This window comes from Cibotium barometz, chromosome 10, assembly GCF_041138505.1.
Source record: "Cibotium barometz isolate CiBa-2024 chromosome 10, ASM4113850v1, whole genome shotgun sequence".
NCBI lineage: Eukaryota > Viridiplantae > Streptophyta > Polypodiopsida > Cyatheales > Cibotiaceae > Cibotium > Cibotium barometz.
In genome coordinates, this window is record NC_141055.1 from 44,335,646 (window position 1) to 44,361,403 (window position 25,758).

A 25,758-nucleotide genomic window follows, 5' to 3' on the forward strand; every position below is an offset into this window, starting at 1 on the left:
GGGTTTAGTTCATGAAGGAGAAAAGTGAGGTGTTTGCTCACTTTCAAGTATTTAAAGTCTTGGTCGAGAAGAAAAAAGGCATGTAAATAAAATGCCTGAGATCAAGTGGTGGAGGAGAGTATTTTTCAAATGAGTTTTGTGATTTATTGAGAAAGTAGGGAATCAAGAGGCAATTAATATATATGCAAGTACACTCCGTAACGTAATAGTGTTGTAGAAAGGAAAAATAGGCATATTGCAGAAGTGACAGATGCCTTGATGTCTAAAAACAATATGCAACATCAACTACTGTTTATAAGACTTCCACTGCAATTATTCGTGGTACGACACCGGAACAGAAGTTTACATGTATAAAATCACATGTGTCTCACTTGATAGTATTTGGATGTATTGCATGTGTACATGTTCTCAACAAAGTGAGAATAAAATTAGATCCAAAGGTAGAGAAATGTATCTTCATTTGTTATCTTTAGAGGAGAAAGGTCATAAATGTTATAACCCTATCACTCGTGAGATGCAAGTAAATAGAGATGTTGTCTTTGATGAGATAAATAGGTGGTATATACCAATGAAGGCAACAAAAGATGCAAATGTAAGAAGTAATGATGATGTCTCACATATACAACAGCAATCACAGATACTTAGTAAACCTAGAGAGTCCTTTAATAGTAGAGCCAATGTTAGTCCATGGTCAAGCAAGTTCAGGACACGTGTAAGTACACACGTATCACACAAAAAGAAAGAAAAGTAGATCAACCTTTTGTGCTTGATATGTCAACAGGTCACTCATATATGAATGGTGACTATAGCTACTCCGAGTAGAGTCTTGATGATGAGAAACTTGGCATTCTGTTAGTGGTTACTCCTTATCTAAGGAGAACCATAACTGTTTTGAGGACACTTGGCAACAATCCAGGCGTGCGTAATTCTATAAAAGTTAGATATCCTATCAATAGTGTTGACAAGTTAAGATATGATAGATATACAACCTATCATTATGCTTACATGGTTAAAATAATACAAAAGTTAAAGCCCACTTGCTTTGAACATGCACTTATAAATAAAAAATAAAAAAATGAAATGAATGAGAAGACGACAACATTGGATGCAAACACAACATAAGAGAAATGCCTTTGCCTAAAGAAAGGAAAGCAAGTGGATGTAAGTGAGTGTGAACATAGTTATTGGATTATTGCAAAAACACACTTAATTGGACAGTTATTTGGTTATTGTGTGAACACACTTGATTGGGCATTATTTTTAAAGTTGGTAAGATAGATAACCATCTCACTAACATAAGATACTATAAATAAGAGTCTAAGCCTTAGTCATATTCATTAATTGATTAGTCAATCACTATTGTGTAATTGAGAGTTTAAGAGTAATGGTATCATTGTGTATCTCTATTCAACATGTACATACTTTATGTTAGTACATGGTAGATTAGGTCATCTCTCTCTAATGTGTACTAAGCATGAATAGAGATACACTAATGTGTATCTCTATTCAACATGTACATACTTTATGTTAGTAATACATGGTAGATTAGGTCATCTCTCTCTAATGTGTACTAAGCATGAAGAAGCAGCAGTTTATTGCATAGATTTAAGTCACTGATTAGATGCTAATCACAATTGAGTATCTCTATTACATACTTCATGTTGGTAATACATGGTAGAGAGAGTTGTTAGGTTCACTAAGCATGGTACAACTCTCTATTACATACTTCATGTTAGTAATATATGGTAGATTAGGTACTCTCTCTCTAATGTGTATTGAGCATCATGAAGAAAGAGCTTGTTGCATGGTTTTAAGTCCTTGATTAGGGGCTAATCGTAATCAATCAATCACAAACACGCTTTCACAAGCACAAACAACCAGGCTCAACATTAACATATAACATACCACAATGTATGGATAATAACATGCAAAAGACCTTTATTCTAGAGTGTTAGTACGGTGAAACATTATCCAAATCAAATATGTAAAATCCGGTCAGGTTTTACATGGCACAGCCAATGCCACCAATATCCTTGACATCTACATCAGTGTGCAAATTGGATCAGCAAAACATAGCCCAAGCTTCCCCATGCCCTCTTCTATGAATCCAACTGAAATCAATTATTCTAAGCATTCCAATCAAAAACGCATTAACACCACGTATGAAGGCCCGTGCAAAACCCACATATTGAAACGCAAGTAAACCCAAAGCGCTAGCCCCTTCACTCAGCCAAATTGAATGGCAGAACTGCTCGAGCCAGAGGCTTCCATCTATTAAAAAACCATGGCAGCAGTGGAAAGCATGCTGCCACCCAGAGGATAAACACATGAGTATTAGCTGTTGGGCAGATTTCGTGAAGGTGAGGCTCTCCATCGGCAAGATATAGCTCATTTGTTCAATCCGAGGACTCCTGCATGTCTTCCATGTTTTTCTGCAGAGCACTCAATTCATATCCTGAGCAAGAAAATGCTCAATTCAGGGCCCCCAGTACCGTCCGGATTCATCATGTAGAAAGCTTCAGAGTCCTTGGACCCAACAACTCTCTCAAATCTGGCCCTCATGTACATGAGTTCACCATCCGGGCCTTCTTCATCCCCTTTCGGGAGCACACCGGCCCCCATGGAAATCGCCTGAACAAGGGTCAGAACCTGCAAATCTGTCTCAGAGCAATCCCTTCTGATGGCATAACCTGTCTTTCTGCCATTACAATACATGGTCCAAACAGGCTCTAAGAACAGTTTACCTCTGTTCTGTGTTCTCTCACACTCAAGGGCAATTCTGACAAGGCCAGAGGCCATCTCTTTGACAAGGGTATTGGTAGGGGTAGCCAATTCTAACAGTAAAACAGGCTGAGCTCTGGGATCATCTTGCACAGCAAAGTAGACATGGCCTTTTCTGTATCCAAAGAGGGTACCTGTAACCCTATTTCCTAAGGAGGGATGGTCTGAGCGGCCTGCAGGCAATGCTAGCCAAGACCTGCATGCAATGGGGGGCAAGGGGATGAGGTCCAGGATGGACCTGAACATGGTGAAAACCCGGCTTGCCCTCCGGCTATGGCTTTTCTGTGCAGGTATCAGAGAAAGAGTGCCTACCAGGGATGCCTCTGCTGCCTCCATCTCGCTCGCTTTCATCGACAGAAGCTCCCTGCTGCTGCTCGAAACTCGATCAATGGAGGCATGTGGCGCAACTCTCAGCCTCCGGCTGTGGCGAAATTTCTCGTTGCTCAGCATCTTGAGAAACAACAGTAATTAAGGTTTCCGGGGAATTCCTGCTTTCGAAAGGCTTAATTAGGGCTTTGAGTTCACCCTGCAGCTTTAAGAAGCCCTAAATAGGGTTTTGTTGCTAACAAAAAAACCTTTTCAAGGTTTTCTGTTTACCCTTCTGCGTTCAGAAACCCTATCTGTAGTTTTGCTGCTGAAAAATGCCTGGCGAGGAAACCAGGGACATGGAAATGCTGCTTCTACCCTCCCAATTGCATGCGTTACAACAAGGCCTAACAGAAAAAGAGCAACTCGACAGGCATTTCTAGAGAAAATTTTCTAGAAACCCTAATTGAAACAGGCTATGGTATGGCGAATTCTGCCCTAAAAATGCAAAGTACAGAAAACCCTATCGGAATGCGCGATGAAAGTTGAGGAAACCCTTAGGCAGATATGGTGATCTCTGAGATGGTCGCTAGACTCTCTACTGCAACGAGCTCAGCCGTTTTGCAGAAAGCTTGACACACGCCAGAGCTGAGCAGGGCTTTGAAGGACGCTGAACCGCAATGCGAAATAAAAGGGTAAGAGTCAGTCCCACTAAATTAATTCATTGTAGCATCCCACTAAATTAATTCATTGTAGCGTAAGCAGGAAAGAAAGACTTGTTATCTGTGATATGTAAGCACTTGTGTATATTTGAGTAATCTATACAATTGATCAATAAATACTGCATTTAAACAAATAATCATAGTTAACAATCTAATGAGGTGTTATTCCCCACCCCCACACACACACACACAATATCCATATCTTTTTCATTGTGTGTGTGTGTGTGTGTGTGTGAGAGAGAGAGAGAGAGAGAGAGAGAAAGAGAGAGAGTAATTGTTTTGTAAAGAGAGAGGGGGGGTGCATGCATCTACACACAATTTCTCTCACTATTAAGATGGCACTGCTTTTAGAATAAGCATTTTCACATTAGATGCTAATTTGGCATACCACCAAATCCACTAGAAGGGGTAGAGGAATGATCAATTCGTGAACAATTCTTTCCTTGAAGACCTTAAGACATGTGATAATTGAGTATTGATGAAGCAAACTCAGCATGTCAACCAATCACAAAAAGGGTGCGGTAGACTAATGGTGTTTTTAGACATCTCACTAGCAAGATTGCCCTATCCAAGGCTAATCGGCACTAATTGGATGTGGCAAGGATGTTAGTCTAGATAAAGGAAGAAATTTGTCAGCTCTTCCTAGTCAAGACGTTTTGTGGATTGGTTGATTTTATCCAAAGCACAAGATATAACTACTTCACTTTCCTTGTATGGATATCACTCTCACATTCCAAAGAAGAAAGATGTCTACAAAATTTCAATATAGAAGAGGCATGGATTGTTTTAAGACAAAATAATCACACAAGAATATATCTTATTCTCAAACTCAAAAAGATGTTTAGATCATCAATAGTTAATAAAAAGTGGTTCTCACAAGGCCGCACGTCCCTCCTATAACACAAGAAGTTGACACTAGCCATACCCAAGTAAGGGGTGGCATTTGGAGGCCACTTGATCTATAAGTTGTAGTTTTAAACACATTAACTCATCTTTCGTTCCCTTCAATCATCCTTGTTGCACCACTTAAAAAGTCAAGTTCACTTGTTAATACATAACTTATAACATTGTACCTTCCCTTCAAGCCTCCGATCCATTTTGCACCACTCCCTACATTTATAATGACTTAGTTACTTTGTCTTACAAATATGTGAATTCAAACCATCATGGTTATTTCCTTCAAATTTCCAACCTCATCTTATCATCTATTAATGTTGGTGAGTGAACAACCCTACACTTTAGCGTCAATGGATGTTGAGGGGCTTCACCGGCCGTTGGACATCATGAGTCGGTGGTCTTTCATTGCAACCTCTTTACAAACGAGTAGTACTTGGATGAGTTGAGAAGGACAAAAGCTATTTCATAGGACAAAAGAGGAGCTTGGCATCTTAGTTCTGGATAGAGATAAAAGAGTAGCTATGTTGAGGTGTGGCATATTACCAATTTATTAAGAAGAAGAATCTTGTAATCTATGGACTGTGTCTTATTGGATACATTTGGATCATCTGAGTATTGAAGCCTATCTGTGTGGCATCTAGATGTGCATCTTGTGTATCGCTCATGCACTCTTGTGCTGGGTTGCATTCATGTAGCTAAGCTCCTTGTGCTATGAATAGCATCAGGATCTCCTGACTCCTATCTTGAAGCCTTTTAGACTGATCTTTGGCTCATGTGGAGATTAAGAATGTCCCCAGTTCTTGTAGACTAGTACTGGGCATATTTTTCTCACTTATGGCATTGGGCACAAATAGATAGCTTGGCTAGATGACACTAGCTAGGTGGTCTAGAACCACTAAAGTGCTTTTCCCACTTATGGCATTGGGCATAGACAGATAGCTTGTCTAGAGGACACCAGCTAGGTGGTTCAGAACCATTGAAGCGGACATATGCTTTTGGTGATCTTGCTGGGGATATCCTACTCATGATTGAGGAGTGACTAACTAGGAAGATATGTCTTGTAGGGAAGCTCACTATTGAAACTGATTGCTCGAAATCTAGAAAGTGATAGGAATTTAGAAACGCTTGGAGGTTAGAAGAAACCTACATAGGAAATCTGAGTGGAGTACGCTAACCATGTTGTGGAAAGAGTGTGTTTACTGTGTCATGATAGGAGCTGTGGCCATGATAAGTGATTTCTAGAAGCTATGCACATGGAAGTTTCATGGAAAATGATGGACACTCATCCATATCAATTTGTTTTACCGGTGATGTAGGTAGTCGAGACTAAACAAAAAATGGTGGTGAGCCAAACAATGTAGATCAACTCTTGAGAGAAGGATTGTAACAACAGGAGAGTCGCATCAACAAAAGGCTATGAGGGAAGATGAACTCCAAGTTCACGAGGATCAAGTCAAGGAGTTCAAGAAATTAAAGAAGATTAAGGTTGAGTGGAGTAGTCTAACCATAGTGTAGAAAGAGTGTGGTTATTGCACCACGATAGGAGTTGTGGCCATGACAAGTGATTTCTAGAAGCTATGCACATGGAAGCTGCATGCAAAATGAAGGACACTCATCCAAATCAATTTGTTACCGACAATGTAGGTAGCCGAGACCAAACAAAAATGGTGGTGAGCTATAGCATGCAGATCAGCTCTAGAGAAAAGACTTACAACAACAATAGGAGAGCAGCTAAGAGGCTAAGAGGGAAGCCTAACTCCAAGATCAAGAGGATCAATGAAGTCAAGGAATTCAGGAAATTGAAGAAGATCAAGATTTTCAAGAAGGGCAAGGCAACGGTGGACAGCAACTAGTTTAGCAAAATAGAGGGAAGCTAGATAGAGGGAAGGAAGACCAAAGGGAAGCTAAACGACCTTAGCCAGTGCTGGCAATGGCACTAAAATACCCAAAGTTCAAAGGGAAGACTCGAATGCCCATGCCTTCTCATTCGAGCACATCGACTTATGTATTCATGTATGTTCGACATGTGTCTCATGGAACCGTTATGGTCCTTCGAAGACAATAATAAAATTTCATTTTATTCGAAGCCACATTTTTGGCCACCAGATCTCCAATAGCCTAGAAAATAGAGTTTTTTGCAACACTGGGAGAGGTAAAGCAACCAATTGGTATGTGTAGTATGGCTTGGAAAACTTTGAGACATTTGATGATCTTAAAAGTGCCTTCTTGAAGAGATTTCAGAAGGACAAGACAACAACCACATAAGTACTGGTGACCTAAAAGAAAAGGCCCATAGAAGACCACACTGCTAAGTTCAAAGCACTTCTGATGAGATTGGATCAAGGTGATAGACTAGCAATAGCTACCCTAAGCCAACAGTTCGTGGGCAAACATGCCCTAGTCAACAAATGCCAAAGAGAATATGATCCTAGATAGAGTACAAGAATGAAGATAAAATTTGTATCTCGTGGTGTTAAGTGATACATGATGGGAATAGATTTGGGTGCTTCTAGACCTAGAATGGATCTGGGAGAACGTGCTGCTAATTTTAGATCACTCGTGATGTGGACATTTCCTAATCAATAGAGAATATGGGACCAGATAGAGTACAAGAATGCAGATAGAAGTTGTATTGCGTGGGTCAATGCACCATTTGACCCCCATGTGACAGAGGATGGGACTAAATTTGAGTGCTTCCAAAATTGGAATGGATGTGCTTTTTTTTTTTGAAGTCGATCCATTTTTTTTTTGCAAAGTCAAGAAAAGGGTTCGACTGTTAACATAGCATCCACCGGGTGTGCCAAGTGTTGGCGAGTGAACAACCCTACAGTTCATTGTCAATGGTGGATGCTTAGGGGCTTGACCCGTAAATGGTCATGAGCCAATGATCTTTCATTGTAACAACCTCTTTAGAATGGGTAGTACTTAGATGAGATGAGAAGGATAAAAGGCTAGCTCATAGGACAAAAGAGGAGCTTGTTACACCTTAGTTCATGATAAAGAGAGAGTACTATGATGAGCTTGTCACACCTTGGTTCATGATGATAGAGAGAAGAGAGTACTATGATAAACTTTGGCACGAGCTATGGCATGTTGCCAGCTTGTTAAGAAGAAGAGTCTTATAAGCTATGGACTATGTCTTTACTAAATACATTTGGATCATCTGTGTATTAAAGTCCATTTGTAGTGTAACTCTATATACATCTTGTGTAATGCAGTTTAATGTTGTTAGATTTCGCTCATGCATTCTTGTGGACATTCACGTAGCTAAGTTCCTTACCTTATGTGAATAGCACCAGGCTCTTTTGACTCCTATCGGGATGCCTTTTGGACTAATCTCTGGCTTATTTGAACTAACCTCTATAATGTCCCTAGTTTTGTAGACTGCTGGTACTGGGCACGTTTTGCCCACTCATGGCATTGGGCACGTATAGATAGCTTGGCTAGATGTTGCCAGATGGGTGATCCAGAACCACTTAAGTGTTGGGCCTTGATCAGGCAACGACATTATGTAAGAAAAATATTAGTTGTACAGAGAAGGGCATATGACAACAAAATCTCCTAAAGAAGCTCTAAATTTCTAAAAAGTATTATGTCCTAAATTTTCTACATAGTTGTCCTTATGGAATGTTTTTTTAAACATAGTTGTCCTTATGGAATGTTTTTTAAAACATAGTTGTCCTTATGGAATGAATATAACTCGTTTTTTTAAACATAGTTGTCCTTATGGAAATATAACTCAATTTAATGCAAAGTTCAACGAATAAAACTCAATTTAATGGGTTATCAAAGCTCAATGTTAGCTTCAATGTTTTCTAAGTGTAGATGGAGAAAGATATATAACAATTACTACTTCCTAAGAAAACCCTCTTATCATTTAGTCAGGATGTGAAGAGATGGGCACCTTAGAAGAAGACATCTTACTACACAAGCCCAAAAGGTGTAAGATTATGTCATTAAAACTTTGCAAGTTCTCTCTAGAAGATTAAATGGCTAGAACATAACGGTGTGGTGATGAACACTACTACTTGATCTCAAAGCTATTGGTGTGGATAGGATAGGTGAATGTTCAATGTCTAGTGAAGGCCACTTCAATATAAGAGTTTTGAAAGAAAACTGTACATAATAATGTATTGCTAGTATGCCTCTATAAACACAATACTTAGAGAATTTGTTCATGGGAATCCAAACTTGAATCTTGACCCTTGGCTTTTAGTAAGTCTAAAATGTGACATAAAGGCCACCTTGAAATAAGAGCTTCGAAGCAAAACAATAGAGAAGTGTGAAGTTTATGCTATTGTGAGAATGTTACTTTGCTTAAGGAAATGATGATCAATATGAAAAGATGGCTTAGTTGCACAAAGAAAAAAATCATGTGAATCAAGATGACGAAATATGATGTCTAGACACTTCTATTTCACAATGTTTGAGAATAGAAGGGGGCCAGCACATAGAGTGGCATGATTCTAGGGCACCTTTCAATGTTTGTGTAGTTGTATGACCTCCTTGGGCACCTTTAAATGGTGTGACCACATGGAGTGTATGAGCCAATACCCAACAAGATTAAGACTTGTTTCTTGTGTGTTGGGTGGGCATTGATTAAGTCATACACATTTGTAAAAGTGACAAGGAGTGCCACTAAAAGAGCTATGTTTAAATGCACATGTGCACATATGGCTAGATGGGTGGGGGATAAACACTCCTGTATGAAAATATCAAGTTAAGGGGCTTTGCACATCTGGCTCCATAGGGTGTGATGTGTGGCTGGTGAGAGCTAGAAGTAGACTGGTTGGGCATACAAGGTTGTTTGAGCCACCCTACCCTCTACATCCCACCCATGGCATGCAATGAGGCCTATGGGCACTTGATAGTCCCATAGGGCGTGATGTGTGGCTTGGGAGAGCCAGAACTAGAGTGGTTGGGCATACAAGGCTGCTTGAGCCACCCTGCCCACAAAGAAACTAACATACGTAGGGCCTAAGGATGAAGTCTACATCCCACCCATGGCATGCATGGGCCCCATGCATGCCATGGGGCCCATGGGCACCTGACAATGATACACATAGAGACATACTCAAGTAGGGAGTGTGCTGGCAGCTGGCTCGTGAGGGAGGTGTTAGAACCATACGAAGAGTCTAGGAAATGGGTTAAAAGAAAACAAAGGTCGATTTGTGACGTGGACGCAAACTGCACTATAGGTTAAAAAGCTCTCAAGCGGCGGCGTGTGATCGTCAAAGGTTAGCACGCACGGGGTGGGCCCAGGTTTGTGTGTATAAATTCTTTACGGTTTTTTTTTTGATGCACACATCCTAGATTCCTATACCTACAAAATACCTTATATTCTCTCTCTCTCTCTCTCTCTCTCTCTCTCTCTCTCTCTCTCCCCCCCCCAAGTAAAGCTTCGTTGTTGTAAGGCTTGCCTGCCCTACCATCTCTTAGCCTCGTTTATATATATCACACTCTCTCATATGTGTCCCTAGAAGAATCCAAAATGCCGCGTTCTCCCAACACACACTTGTCTTCTGCTCATTTTCCTTGTGTTTAGATTGATGCTGATTGGGCCCTCAAAAAGTCCTCCTTAAACTATTGCCAACTCACAAAGAATCCCCTTCATCTCCTTATTTATACTCATCATTAAGCAAAAAGGACTTATAAAGTCATTCCCTTGTCTTACAATCACCACCATAGGGAAAAAAAAAAGGACCCTAGTCATTGCCTTGCTCTACTCCACCTCCCTTGGTGTGATTACCATGTCTCCTAGTTTCTTTATCGGCGGCGGAAGCATTATTATGTCTTATATGCTTATTAATTATATCCTTTCCTTCGGTCTAGACTAGCTTTGTAAAGCTTAAGGAGAAAGAATGACCTAACGTGTCTTCCTGCTCCTTTACTTTACAAACCAAAAGTGCCCCAAGAGTGAGTTCCTAGAATTTTTAATTTGATCAGGCTTCTCAAAATGTTGATTTCTTTGAAGCTTGTATCATGACTTAACAAGTTTGAATAGGACTTCACTAAACTAACATCTTCTCTGTAGTCTTAACATGATTACATCACTGTAATATCAAAACAACTTCAAATCCATGTGGTTGAGTGATTCACTAAAGAAACTCAAAACCAACTATGTACTAGTGTTGGCTATAAAATGCCCTCATAATCATTTGAGTGATCTTTCTTATTACATAGCTATAAAATCATCGTTAAATCTTTACATTAAGAGTGGCTTCTTCATAATAAGGCTTTGAAAAACTTATAAATACTAACGCTAAAAGAGTAACTTATTGATGATGTGGCCTTTCAAAACTAGAAGATTTTATAATAATAACTACAACCCTTGAAGTTATTCTCTCATCAAACACCTTTGTGACATTACGTTTCTTTAAAAGTCATTAGGTATATGGTGCAAGCAAGTAGAGAATCAATAGCATCAAATTCTAAGATCACCCATGAGGATTTGAACGACAAGAGACAATCACGTGAAGAAGTCACTTTAAAGAATTAGAAATTGATTCTATTTGTGATGTGAATTTCAATAAAGTGAACTTCAAAATATCAAGAAAAGAGTCCAATGGTTAAGTACAAGAAAAATAAATAAAGCGAATCAAGTAGTTGATTTATTGAAAAGTTTCATTAAATTAATTGTTCTTTTTATTGGACAAGTGCGCTTTCACATTTTCTAAAAAAAAGTTCTCTCATTTGGAAAAAAAATTGTGTGGAAAAAAGCGTTTTGTGGGTTGAAATGAATGAATGTTCTTTTCAATCAAATTGTTTGCAAGAATGAAACAAATTGTAAGCATCCATCAAATCATATGGCAAATCAAATGTGGAACCACTTGGTCTAAAAAATACTTATCAAATTTGAATAGCCCTAGGCAAGTACTACATTGCTCATAACACGCCACTGAACTTAGTTGTTTTTCAAATGCACTTTCATAAAAGCAACCCAATGTCCATGCTTTAAGAATTTGAGTACATATAGTGAAATGATTGTGTCATTTTATCAAAGAAGAAATTCTATCACATCCATGATGACTAGCCCTTGGCAAAGGCCATATGGCAAGCTCTTCCATGAGTACATTAATATTGTATGTGCAAGGAAAATCATACATTTGTTTCACTACTTTCATTTGTGATAAGCTTCATGGGGATGCCTAGCTTTTTAAATGAATACCTTGGCAAAAGGCCATATGGCAAGCTCTTCCATGAGTACATTAATATTGTATGTGCAAGGAAAATCATACAATTGTTTCACTACTTTCATTGTGATAAGCTTCATGGATGCCTAGTTTTTTAAATGAATACCTTCATGGACGAGCTATTGATCTGTAAAATCATCTACAACAAATAGTGTGTACTATAAATATGAAACCTTTATGACTATACACAAAAAGATCAGAATTCGATAGGAAAGGGAAATTTTGGTCCATTTATAGGGATTTATAATATATATGCTAGCTCGAACCATATGTCCATTCATCTAAATTTATCTTGAAGAATAAATCAATGGAGATGTATAAGATTTTTAGAGAAAAAAAATGTTGGAACAAAATGGATGCCAATGCATCTTGTTTCACCAAGAAATGATGAATGTGCAATGATGTCACAAGAAGTAAAGTAACTATACACTCAATGAGATTCCTTGGATAAAAGGAATTAGTGAGATGAGTAAAGTTCAATATCATTAGTGTTTTGGCTACAATGATGAAAGAGTTGTGCACCACTAGGGGTAATGATGGCTAATAACTTTCTCCATATCCAAAGTTTTGTAAAGTTCATTGAAAATATACACCAACCAGTGCTCGAAAAAAAATAGCATTCTACAGTATTTGTACTAGCCAAAATTAAGAAAAACCCAAATATAAAAAAAACGGCAGAGATATTATGTAGCCCTTATTTTAAGGAATGATTTTTTCACATATTTTAGTTATAAAAACAACAATATAGTAGAGATTTCGGAAACAAAAACCGGATAGATTTAAGTGATGTCCTTATTATGATTGGTTGAAAAATCTGTTTTTTTGGAGTGCTGACACCAAGAAGTAGCTAAAACCTAGGAATCTTTTTGGATTTAACAAACTTATCCTCACATTTGATTACTTGAATGCTTAACAAATTGTGCATGTTACATTAAATTTTAAAGCATATCTGTACAATCACATTTTTGTGTTACAATTTTTTAAATGTTTTTTATAAGAATTTTTTTAAATTTTAACCATAACTTAGAACACACGTGACCCTAAATTTATGTATGTACATGACTAGAGTCTCTCTCTCTATGTGTGTGTGGGTGCACATATGCTTGCACGTGAGTATGCATGACTAGAGTCTCTCTCTATGTGTGCACGCACATGGGTGCATGCACATGTACTAGAGTCTCTCTCTAATGCTCAAGAAAAACTTTTTTCTCAATTGGTCTAAAAAGGACAAGGTTGAAGCCTACCCGGATTTCATTAATAAAAATATTGGTACTAGCCGGTTTTATAACTAAATATGTAAAAATTTCACCATTTTCTTAAAGATAAAGTTAAATTCTTGCTGGGAAATTTGAATTTCAGCCGGTTGAAAATACACTAAAGGCCGGTTTTCCGTGAGCACTATCTCTCTCTAAGTGTGTACACACATGGGCACGTGCACGCGTGTGCATGCGTGCGTGAAAAACAATGATTCAAGTTGCAAAGATGGAAAAGAACATCACCATTAGGGAGCAACTCTATAATTGCAAGATTGGGATGACTGAGATTAGACTTGGCAGAGTGATGAAGATCTACAACGAGTGATGAAGATCTACAACAGTACCTGGAATTACTTAAAAAGGGTACTTTGGTCAACATCAGTTACTTATATGACCCTGGATCTTATTTTAAGTGAGAGGGAATGTCATGATTGTGACTTAATCTCTCTTAGTCTCTCTAATTACTAATTAGAGCCTAATCCTGATTATTAGGCTATTCAAGGGTTGTGTGTGGTTATTCTGAAGAGGCATGTCTATTCAAGGGTTGATTCATGAGTCGAAGGTGTATGGGGGGTGGCGACATGACGCTTGCCTTTGCCATGTCCAAGCCTCCTTGTAAGCTTGCGCACAGTATAGGATGGTACACGTGGCTAGCAGCTGCTGTGCTGTTACCACCCAGAGGGAGGTTGACAGTTGTCAACATGGGGTTGAAGCATCAACGCGGTCACGCGTGCATGGACAAGTGTGTCTACCTGGCGTAGGGTGGCCATCCAATTAAGGTGTATTCTTAGTAGGTGTCTTCATGCAATATCCTCAGATTAGATAATTGTGCCTAAAGTAATTAGGGATAATGCATAATACATCGTATCTACACCTTTGACAAAAGAAATACTAAGGTTAAAATTTGAGATGTAAGAAGTCGCAATAATCTAGATATATGTGCATGTGTGTTGTGTATGCAAGTATGGGCATGTGACACTAAATTTATATGGTATATGAGTGATACCTTCCAAACCCTTAAAGCCCAAGCGATCAGTGTGTCCATACATATATGTGTGCAATATCATATTTTTTTTGTGCATCTCTCTCTCTCTCTCTCTCACACACACACACACACACACACACACAGATATATGTATGTGTGTGTACACGTCCATACATACACACATACACCTATAGAGAGAGAGAGAGAGAGAGAGAGAGAGAGAGAGAGAGAGAGAGAGAGATGCACACATACATATATATGTGTGTGCACGTATGTGTATAGCGACAGAGAGGGACACACACACACACACACACACACACACACACACACACACACACACACAAACACAAACACACATGTATGCACACACACATATGCATGCATACATACATACATGTATACATATACATATACATATACTTTAACTTAAACTTATAGATATACATATAAAACTTATACATATACATAAACACATATATACATATACATATACACATATATACGTATACATATACATATACATATACACATACATACATATACATATACACATATATACATATACATATTCACACACACACACACACACACACACACACACACACACATACATATACATATACATATACATATACATATACATGTACAAATACATATGCATACATATACATACATACATACATATATAGATATATGTGTGTGTGTGTGTGTGTGTGTGTGTGTACATATACACATACATACTACATTGATACACACACACACACATATATGTATGTGTGTGTGTACATACACACACACATACATACATATATAGATATGTGTGTGTGTGTGTGTACATATACACATACATACTACATTGATACACACACACACACATGTATGTGTGTGTGTACATACATACATACATACATACATACTGTTTAGCCCTTTTCTTACACAAATGTGAAGGTCATAGCACGATGTACAACAAAGAGGAAAGAAGAGCTTACCTTGATGTGCCCTTTTGTAGCTTCCCAAGGAAGGTTACCAACCACTATGCAACTAGCACTTGAAGCAACTCTCATTTGTTGTCACACTAACGGTTTGAATGGTCTTACTTCGAGGACTTCCTCCTCATCACAACTTGGTAGCTATGGTGGTGAAAACTGATAACGTGCAAGGCACACATGCTCTCTCTCTCTCTCTCTCACATACACATGCTCTCTGTCTCACACACACTCACTATCACTCACACAAGAGAAAGGATAAGGTGTAGAGAAAGTAAGGACACAAGAGCTCTCAATTCTCACAAGGGAAAAAGTCCTATTCTCATTACTTGAGTTATCTTTTATACAAACTTATAAGTGGTAGAGCACCTGAGTGTAAACCCATTTTGGGGCTAACAAAATACAAGAGTTAGTAATAAGTGTCATGAAAAGGCACTATAAAAGTTGTAATCATTATGAGAAAAGCTAGGCATGACCAATTTTAATTAGTTTCATAAGTTTTGGGTACTCGAGTTGGCTCCATGACCAAGCTAAATTAGTTAGTTTCATACGTTTTGGGTGTCCAAATGTGAAGAAGTTCGAATTTTAATTGGTTAGTTTCATAAGTTTTGGGTCTTCAACTAGCCATGACCATGCCTAATTAGTTAATTTCATAAGTTTTGGGCATCTAAGTGTGAATAATGTCCAAATTATTATATATAAGACATTTTCTCATAATGCAAAGACACAATCCCTCTACAGATTGAGCTCTTGCCTTCTCCTTGCTCTTTGCTCGTATAGAGAAAGAGAGTTGAGAGGAGATGCTTGATGGTTCTTAGCCCATGTTCCTCTTTATGCTTTGTGTGAGAGAGGAGTGTAGAGAGTGAGAGAGGTGTAAGGAGGTGCAATAAAACCTCTTGTTGGCAGCAAGAGGGAGGCTTGGAAGATTGGATCTAGCTACCACTAGTGAATCCTAGAGGTCATGCAGATGCCTAACTTGGAAGTAAGGTAAGCATCCCCATGACGGTTGTTTCCCATTTCCTTTCCTTAGTGAACGAGAGAGATTTCTTGGGGGAAGAAATGGCCCATTGGAGTGATTATCTCAAGTTAATCATGACTAATCATGCATGCATTTCTTTTTATTTTTTTATGCCAACAATCTTTTTGGATAAGAAGATGAGATTTTGAGCGTAAGATTTTCTATTTGTAGCATGGAAAGCCCTAACATCATGGCATGCTTTTGGGGGCTTTTTCATGGTGTGCATTTCTCAAAAATATTCACATCGTGATTATCTCCTGGACTAGCTTATTTATGGATTGTGCATGGTTAAATCAAATTTGGAGACAATGGAAACATAGGAAACACTATTGGTACATATTATCATCTTATGGATTGTGGTTGGTCAACTATGGAAAACAATGTTGATACATAGTATCACCTTGAAATTAAAGGGTAAGTAAAAATGAACAATGGTAGTGCAATGGGCAGTGTCCAAAGGTTCTCAAAAGAAGAGTAGCTACACAAACCACACCTCCTTTATAGACATTTGTACATGTGGAAACATTTATTCATCCAAATGAATTAATAAGGATGTTGAAAGAACCTTGAGAACTGGGGAAACCTTTTTTCCAATGAGTGAAGAGATGGAGGTAGAAGTAAAACTCAGAGAGGCCCAAAGGCAAATGTAAACCCTAAGTGAATAGCCAAGAAGCACAAACTAGATGCAAGAAGGACCTTAGCTGAACAAAGAAACCTCAATAGAATACAAGCCTTAGAACTAGACTCTCAAGTAAGGGTTAGGAAGAGGCTACGGCGCAAGCTCGAGCCCTTTCTCAAGCCATGATACAAGGATGCAAGAAGGGTCTTAGATGTATAAAGAAACCTTGAGAGAATGCAAGCCTTAGAACTAGACTCTCAAGTAAGGGTTAGGAAAAGGCAACGGTGCAAGACCAGGCCCTTGCTCAAGCATGTTGAAAAATGATTCTCATCATGTCATGTATAGGACACATGTATGTGGGAGAGTGAGGTAGATGGAGCTTAGGATGTCATGAAATTAGAATGGATGAAGGCTAAGGTTAGTAGAGGATGTGAATGGATGAATGTAAAAGGTAGTCAATGGTCAAAAAGTAGGCACATGGAAAGTGCAAGGGTGCACAAGGCATGTGGGCATTTATGGACACATGGATGGCACAAGGGTGCATGTAGCTTGTGATTCGGGAGCTCTATAAGAGCTATAAGCATGTACTTGGATCAAGCTAATGCAATGAGATTTTTGAATTTGTTCATTAATCAATGCAATGAGATTTTTGAATTTGTGTCATTGATTAACCTCTATATTGTTAAAATTACAGCAATGTGATGGGCTATGGTGGATCAAATACTAGAATCAACATTATTAACAAAGTGATTAGATGATAATTAAGATGTAAGTGATTAACTAATAGCTTAATGTAGGCATGGATAATAAAAAACCAGCAAATTCTCATTAGGCCAATGCCTCAATTTATAGTGTTTACATCCAAGCATCAAATTTATAGTGTTTACATCCAAGCATCAAATCCCACTGATTTCTCCTTGATTCACTCCACCTCTTTTGCTTGATTCTCTCCACCTCTCCCAGAATATCTCCACACCTCCTAAATCTTCTCATGCTACCCTTTATTCTTTCCCAGTAGATTCTTCTCACCTTTTCACAGGTTCTCTCACATTTACACATTCTCTTTTACAGCCTCTAACCAAGGGCTTGTTCCTGCACACACCCTATTCACTTGTATATTTCAACACCTCCCCTCAAGTGAATACTCCTAGCACACCTGGACCCTATACCAAGTTTCTCTCTTACTTGATAGTCCGCGACCAGTGCCTAGCACACCTCCCCTCAAGTGAACTTAGCACACCTGGACCCTGTACCAAGTTTCTCTCTTACTTGATAGTCTGCGACCAGTGCCTCAAGTCCCTAAACTCATAGTCTTTGACACTCTCTCTCTCTATGTGTCCAAGGCTACTACAAGTGCCCACCATGACCTTGACTAAAGTGCTCACATATACATCTACCACGTGGCCTACATCATCGGTGGCTCAGAGGTGGTTTTACTTTGTTGGGGCAGGTTACATTGGGTTGTGGGGTTTCTCTCTCTCTCTCTCTCTCTCTCTCTGAGATTTTCACATGGCTCCTCACTCTTTGGAGCCTCACATCTTCTCTTGTCTTCAGTCTTCTTGTCGTGGCAGCTTCTGTCTTTCTCTTCTTTCAGTCTTCTTGTTGTGGCAGCTTCTCTTCTCGTGTCCATGTCTTCCTTCAATGCTTCCTCTAGATCTTCTTGGTGTTGATCCTCTTCTTGGAAAGAGATGTTATTCTTCTTTCATGGCTGGGGCCATGAGCTTGTCCATCAGTTCTTGCTCCATGTGAGCAACATGTTTAAACATTTTGTTGTCAGTTCTTGCTCCATGTGAGCAACATGTTTAAACATTTTGTTGACAGTTCTTTTGGGCTTTTGATGTTTATCTTGTATCATTATGCAATGCAAACCCAAATCTATGCAGGAGGTCTTACCTCTTGCCTTATTCTGGACAAGGGCAGCGTCTGATCCCATTTTTACACTGATGTAATGTGCCCAATACATAATGCATATAGCATTCATTCTTATGCACAATTCAAATGCAACTCTGGCTATGAATAATCTTGAATTTGAGTGTGCTTTGTAGGCATTAACCAAGGGTTAAATGCAAAATGATGATTACCACAAATTTTATCAGCATAATTTTACCAGAAATTAGGGTAACCAATTTGTACGGAATGGTTGGAGTATCAAACCAACTCCGAATTTCAATCTGAAGTTATAGGGATCTATATCAGATACCTAATGGTTAATTTGAACCCTCAATTGCACCAAAATACAGTGATTAGCAAATTAATCCTCTGTTTTGTGTGCAAAAAACAGAGTATGTGGGGAGCCCAGATCTGGGGCCTTAGACTTCAAATGAGCTCAAATCATTTCAAGGCCATCAATAACAATTAGTCTAGTAGAGGATTAAGCCAAGAAACACAAGATTTGACCAAACATTGAATGCTTAATCTCTATTTTACCAAAGTCACCTGCAGATTTGATGAAGAGCTTGGATCTCACTGTAGACTTGATCAAATCAAATTTTGACTTCACTAGCTTGTAGAACATGCTTGAAAACACCTGGGGCTAAGAGGAATTAGAGCCATTGCAAATTGATGAAGAAGAAATCTCAAATTCCCTTCTCAAAAGTGGCGTTTGCAAATCTGCGAAAATTGGGAGCTTGCGTGGGCGGTTTGCTGCGTTGATTCAACTGGCTAGAGCACAGATGAATTGGCTATGTTGGGCTAGAAGCAATGGGCCTAATTTGATGTGTGTAAGGAGATAGAGCTCCTCCACCAGCTGGGGGTACAAAGGCTTCTTGAAAATAACTAAAAATTTGATTATTTCTTAATTATCTACTAATCCTAATTAACTAGATAATGGGCTCATAAACTTGATGGATTCTAGGCTTGGCTTTGATACCATGTTCAAATTACAGCAATGTGATGGGCATATGGTGTTTGATCAAATACTAGAATCAACATCATTAACAAAGTGATTAGATGATAATTAAGACATAATTAGTGAGTGATTAACTAATAGCTTAATGTAGGCATGGATAATTAAAAACTAGCAAATTCTCATTAGGCCAATGCCTCAATTTATAGTGTTTACATCCAAGCATCAAATCCCACTGATTCTCCTTGATTCACTCCACCTCTTTTGCTTGATTCTCTCCACCTCTCCCAGAATATCTCCACACCTCCTAAATCTTCTCATGCTACCCTTATTCTCTCCCAGTAGATACCTCTCACCTTTTCACAGGTTCTCTCACATTTACACATTCTCTTTTACAGCCTCTAACCAAGGGCTTGTTCCCGCACACACCCTATTCACTTGTATATTTCAACATATATTAATCTTGTATTAGCATTTTCTTAGTCTTTCATTATGGCTTTGATCACTTGCTATGAGCCACCCTAGCCATGCTAAAATTCAACATGGTATTAGAGCCACCTAGGGATGGCTATAGTATGTGATTAGGATTAGGATTAGAGAAAGGGAGATGTAGAAATGGGAGATGTAAGGCATAATGCATTCTCAAAGGAGGTGTAGCAGAACATATTATAGCAGCAAAAGCATGGACTCTGCAAACACAACTGAAGATACTCAAAAATGGGTTTAAAAATAGTCAACCCAAAGGCATACCCCTTAGCAGATGCCCAACTTACCATAACAATCATGGACATTGTGCAGCAAGATGCTAATTACAAGTTGTTAAGAAAGGGTGCAAATGAAGCAACAAAGACCTTGAATAGAGGAATCACGGAGTTTATTATCATGGCAGACAAGAAATTTCTTGATATCTTGCTGCACCTGCCCTTGTTAGCTGAAGATAAGAATGTCCCATATGTTTTTGTTCCATTGAAACAAGATTTGGGAAGAGCATGTGGTGTGTCTCGATCGGTGATAGCATGCTCTATCATGACCAATGAGGGGTGTCAATTGAAGAGCCAAATCAATCCATCGAAGGACACTGAGGAAGAGGTTGATGGGACGATTCGAGAGGTGAAGTGACCCTCACAGTCAACACCACAAGCACATAATTTGTCATCAAACAGTAGGAAGTTTGGCAACGTCCAGATAAGCAATCATTTTTTGTGGACATTAGTAAATAAAGATAAGGTCCTAATTAAATCTTAGTGTAAAATGGCTTTAGAAGAAGAGTGTGTTCACATGTGTCTTAAAAAAGATGGGGTTTTGAGCTTCATTAGAATCAACACATCATCACCATGGGATTCCATAGCTTACACAAATGCTTATGCAATACAATCTTTATCAAATGTATTGATATGCTATGTCAAGAAAAAGTATGTCACCCAATGCCATGAATAATGCAATGTTTTGAGCCATGTATTTTGCCATGAAAACCTTCATGCTATGTTATACACCATGTTATGTAAGCCATGAATGCTTACAGCTCAAGTTGATGAATGGGCTCATGATATGGAGCCACATGAGAAAGATGAAGATTATGATGTTAAAGTAACCATGGAGATGGAGCTCAAGATAAAGACAAAGATGGGGCTTGACATGAAGATAAAGATGAAAATGAAGACCATGAATCCAATGTGGCTATGTTCAGCCATCATTGTTTAGCCATGTTATTTGATGACATGTATGTTTATGTTCCCATGTTCAGCCATGTTATGTGATGATATGTATGTTTATGTTCCCATGTATGTCATGTTATGTGTATGGCTACCCCATTATGAGGCATAGTGGCTAATCAATTGTGGGCTCTCTTACTATATGCAGTGTCTCTGCAATTGTTTTGGTGGCTCTTGAACTTGCTCTGGCATGGTCTCCTGCTATGGTGCCAAGATTATTGGTGCTACTTATGTTTTTTTCATTGATATGAACTTAATTCTAGTGATAGGATTCACACATGTTATAATGTTTAAAGGCTTTGTTGGTGACAGTGGAAGATCCTTTACTACATAATCATCTTCTTCATCCTCTACCATATTACCTCACAGATCTTGGTGGAGCACATCCTGGCGAAGAAGGCTTCACTGGTTGAAGAGAGAACCCTTTACCTTCTTTTTCTTTTCCATGCTTTTTAATGTAATATTCCCAATTAGTTGTTGGTAAGATTCATATGGATCTTCTGAAACTCATGGAGATCTATTTTGTTGTACTGATTACATGGCTTTACCTACATTATCATGGAGGCTGCTCTCCTCATAAGCTGATCTTCCTTCTCTTTGATATTCTCATACTCAACACGATTATTGTTGAATTTCCTTTCCTTCAACAAGGTGTCAAAGGGGATATCCTTATGCTCTATGGGTTTGAGTCACTGGTGCCAACTACATTCCTTTATTGATTTCATCTTCTTTTAGCATGACTCTTCTTGGTTCCATCCTGTATAGTTACCTTGCATGTCTTTATCCTCTTGTCATAAGACTTTATGAATTCTACACACATACTTGCTTTGATTACATGGGTATCTTCTCTATGTACTTGTTTAGCCATATTATCTCCTGTTTTGCCTTCACTTTTAGGGTCTCCAGGATTAATAGGCACTTAGGGGGAGTGATATTAGAAAATGGCCTTGCCTTTAGAGGTCATCCCTTGACTCACAATTGGAGCTAAGCTCCATCTCCTCATGTTCTTGAATTGGCTATGGAATGTCCAATTTTCTACCTTGAATAACCTCCTCATAGGGGTACACTGTTTCAATGGACTGCTCGTCAACCTAAATTTCCCTTGGGCTTCTCTAATTAATGCCTTTGCACTTTCCAATTTTGTGATTTTCTTCTAACATGTTATCTTCAAATTCTATGGCCAACATGCATCCAATGTAGTGGGTCTAGACAAGAGCATATAGTCATACATCTAATGTAGCTAGTCTAGACAAGAGTACATAGTCATACATCTAATGTAGCTAGTCTAGACAAGAGTACATAGTCATACATCTAATGTAGCTAGTCTAGACAAGAGTACATAGTCATGTATTTTTAGATTTTCTTGCATATATGTAGTTAGGTGTGCTGCTAACAAGGATAAGAAAGGGTCCCCCTAGAGGATGATGCATTGAACATGGAAATTCCACCTTCCTCCATGGCCTCTAGTAGAGATGACCCTGCCACCAAGAAACCAACCCAGGAAGGGGGAGGGGAAGTGGAAGCAGCGTTGACACTCCCCACAAGACCTAATTATGAGCTAGTTCTAGTCTTGACCACATCAACTCCAATTGATTTGTTAAGAATGGCAACAAAAATAGGTAGGGGGATGGCAAGAGAGTTGGGGAATTCCCACGCCCCAAGATAAAACCCCATGAAACCATATCATATTACAAAACTCATGCATAGCTTTAATGGAGATGGTGATCCCATCTAACATGTGGAAATCTTTGACTCTATTTGTGAAACATGTGGACCCATTGATAAGATCCATTCGTTTTCCCTACTGCTATGTGGGAAGGCACACAAATGGTATGTGACTTTAAAGCTGAAGTATAAAAATATCGTGCCAACAAGCTTTGCAACAAGAAGCAGTGATAAGTGTGGACCACATCTCGACAATATCAAAAGCATGAGTTGATGAGATATTATGTCTCAAGTCTCAAACATTTTAACTCTTATTGCAAGCTTCGTGAGAGGCCGACGGATGAATTGTTATTGCCATGCTTCCAAAAAAAGGGAGTACGAGATCCAAAAATACATGACTATCTGCTCTCGTCTAGATTAGCTACATTATATGTATGACTATATGCTCTTGTGGGTCCATGCACAATAGGGTGTATGTACTTTTCGCCATGTACTGTATGTACTATGGTGGCTCTATAATCATTAGTTTGAATTGTGAGGCTCCATAATCAATGTACTATATATATATATATATATATATATATATATATATATATATATATATATATATATATATATATATATATATATAGAGAGAGAGAGAGAGAGAGAGAGAGAGAGAGAGAGAGAGCCGTGTTTCCAAAAAAAGGGAGTACGAGATCCAGATTAGTCATCATTTTATTGATGTCATCCCTTGTATAGAGATGTTCCTTAGGCTCTTCGTCCTTTCTTAGATTGGGTTCTACTAGCCTATGAAGGATAGTTGTCTCTCATTCTTCCTTATAATCTTCCCTAATTGGTTGTAAGGGTGGCATCCCTTCTATCATGGCTTTGTTGAATTTCAGCATGGCTAGGGTGGCTCATTAGCAAGTGATCAAGGCCATAATGAAATACTAAGAAAATTCTAATACAAGGTTAAGATAGAGGTTAATCAATGACACAATACTTAAGGCACAAACTCGATAATCTTAGTGCATTAGCTTGATCTAAGTACATGCTTATATAGCTCTCAAATCACAAGCTACATGCATCCATGTGTCCATAAATGCCCACATGCCTTGTGCACTCTTGCACTTTCCATATTCCTACTTTTTGACCATTGACTACCTTTTACATTCATCCATTCATATCCTCTACTACCCTTAGTCTTCATTTATTCAAATTTCATGACATCCTAAGCTACATCTACCTCACTCCCACATACATGTGCCCCATATATGCATATTTCAACCCCCCCCCCCCCTTGGTGCCCAAATGGGTCTCATCCCAAGAAGGTAATGTGACATACATAGACATGACATTTTCCCCCCCTTAATGGAGACACACTCATACATCACTTAGCCTACATCATTAGTGGGCTAGAGGCGATTACATCATAATGAACATACATTGGCATAGCTGCCCATTTCCAACTTGTGTGACTCACACTAAGCTCAGAGATTGAGCAATCAAAGGACCCAAAAGTCTCATCTCTACCAAGAAAAAGTAGCGTTCCCCACATAATGAAAACTGGTAACACTCAAACAAATCTCATGCATAAGCTCTTCACTCCCTCCACGATGAAATTAAGAAAGGTAAAGAGTAGGTGGACCTCAGGATCTAATAGTACTATGTCACCAATAATAAAGATAAAGAGAAGATGGATGTGATAGTACTAAGTCAACAAGTAAGGTAAAGAGAAGATGGACTTGATAATAAGAAAGATAAAGAGAATATGGACCTGATAGTACTAAGTCAACAAGTAAGGTAAAGAGAAGATGGACCTGATAATATTAGTCACCAAAAATAGGTCTGTCTAACCAGCACTCTAGAGACATCAAATAAGAGGTAAAAATCTCTACTCTAAGATAGTGTAAATTGAGAAGTGACCATCATGGCACTTCTCAGTGAGAAGGACACAAGAATTGTGGATCTGGAGCAACATCTAGCCTAAAATTAAAAGCCATAGATAACCAAGCCCAATGAGAAAATGAAGAAACTCATGGAGCATGCTTTATAGTTGGCATCTCCTCTGCTGGTGATTTTGGGGGCCCCTCCATAAACATTCACCTTGTTCTTTTTATCACTTGCACTCCCTCTATGACAATATGGAATAGACTTAAGTGAGGATCAATGGGGGACGTAAACTTAATACAATAGATCTTGGATATGGATGAAGACCCTATAATAATTATGGCCATTTTTTATAATGATATCTATCTTATCGACTATATTGCCATGTACACTTATTCCTTGCATTCCCCTATGAGAGAAATTCTCATTAGCAACCTAGTTTAATCACAAAATTTATTAGAGTATAGCTTATCCACATAATTTCATTTCTCTAATTACCCTAATCATCATGCACACTTAATAATCTAAATTAATGAAATTCCCTTCACTCAATTTAAGAGAAAGATCTCTCTAATTTCAAAATTAAGAACAAATGAGATAAAGAAGAATATGAATCTCTAAGAAATGGCTTCCCAAGGCACTCTACAACACTTCGTAGTACATTAACAACAACATAACTAAACCCTAGGGAATTGTACTTAATTTTAGATCTTGGTGTAGAGTACTCATGAATTCCACCATTTTAGGAAGAGGGAAGAGATGCTAGAATTATTTATGCCAACGAACCTCCCCTTAGCCATTTTTGAAACTATGATACTCATGAATACATTATATTACATGAGAGCACTCTATATCATCCACATGGCATATTCTTAAACTCCATTAAAAAATATATAAGCAT

At 38.5% G+C, this 25,758-nt stretch overlaps 2 pseudogenes across 1 annotated transcript; one reads left to right on the top strand and one right to left on the bottom strand.

Annotated features, from left to right (window-relative positions):
* Positions 1-1,937: 1,937 nt before the first annotated feature.
* LOC147634951 (protein MIZU-KUSSEI 1 pseudogene) lies at positions 1,938-3,838 on the bottom strand (annotated as a pseudogene). The gene has a single exon (XR_015266823.1). The product of XR_015266823.1 is annotated as a protein MIZU-KUSSEI 1 pseudogene (transcript).
* Positions 3,839-20,325: 16,487 nt separating this feature from the next.
* On the top strand, positions 20,326-21,776 carry LOC147634952 (uncharacterized; annotated as a pseudogene).
* Positions 21,777-25,758: the final 3,982 nt, after the last annotated feature.